Raw genomic sequence first — 890 nt, 5'->3', positions numbered from 1 at the left:
TTTAAGATCTAGCAGTGAAATAAAGGAATTCAAATATCAATTTCTCAAATATGCAGTAGCTCAAAACAGTGAGAGATCTCAAGGTGAGATTGAGACAGAATTTCCTCAATTCTCAACACCCAAGACTCAAGTGAAGATTTGCAGAAAAGAAAACAAGAAAACCCAGAGGAAGAGAATTCAATTCTCCTCCCAGAAACTCTCTCAAATGTCAAATGCTCTCTCCAAAAGTTCCTTAGCAAAAATCACCAAATCAAAAGCTCTTTCAAAACTTAAATTCTAATCTATTTATACACTTTCTTCTAATGATCTTCAAGCCTTGAATTGGGCCTTGGCCTTGATGGAATTGGGTTGCTAGTGGCCTCTGTTGATTGCTCTAGGTGTTGGGAAGAAATCCAATTATGAACCGGCCATGCAAGTCTCACGTTTGAGCCAACGTTTGAGGTCAAACGTTGCTGAGTTAACGATGAAGCAGAGGCCAAAGTTGCTGTTGATGAGTATTTTTGCGGAAAACAAATTTCCAACACACAAATCCAACCGGCAAGTGCACCGGGTCGCATCAAGTAATAAAAACTCACGGGAGTGAGGTCGATCCCACAGGGATTGAAGGATTGAGCAATTTTAGTTTAGTGGTTGATTTAGTCAAGCGAATCAAGATTTGGTTGATTGATTGGTGATTTGCAGAATTTAAATTGCATTGAAAGTAAAGAGAACAGGAAATAAATTGCTGAATCTTAAATAACAAGAAATTAAATGGCAGAAACTTAGATTGCAAGAAATATAAATTGCAGAATCTTAAAGTGCAAGAAATGTAAATGGCTTGAAATGTAAAGGGGATTGGGGATTGGATTTGCAGAATTTAAACAAGGAAAAGTAAATTGCATCAAGTAGAG

Source organism: Arachis hypogaea, unplaced genomic scaffold (assembly GCF_003086295.3).
Source record: "Arachis hypogaea cultivar Tifrunner unplaced genomic scaffold, arahy.Tifrunner.gnm2.J5K5 arahy.Tifrunner.gnm2.scaffold_26, whole genome shotgun sequence".
NCBI classification, from domain to species: domain Eukaryota; kingdom Viridiplantae; phylum Streptophyta; class Magnoliopsida; order Fabales; family Fabaceae; genus Arachis; species Arachis hypogaea.
Note: the sequence above shows the minus strand (reverse complement) of the source record.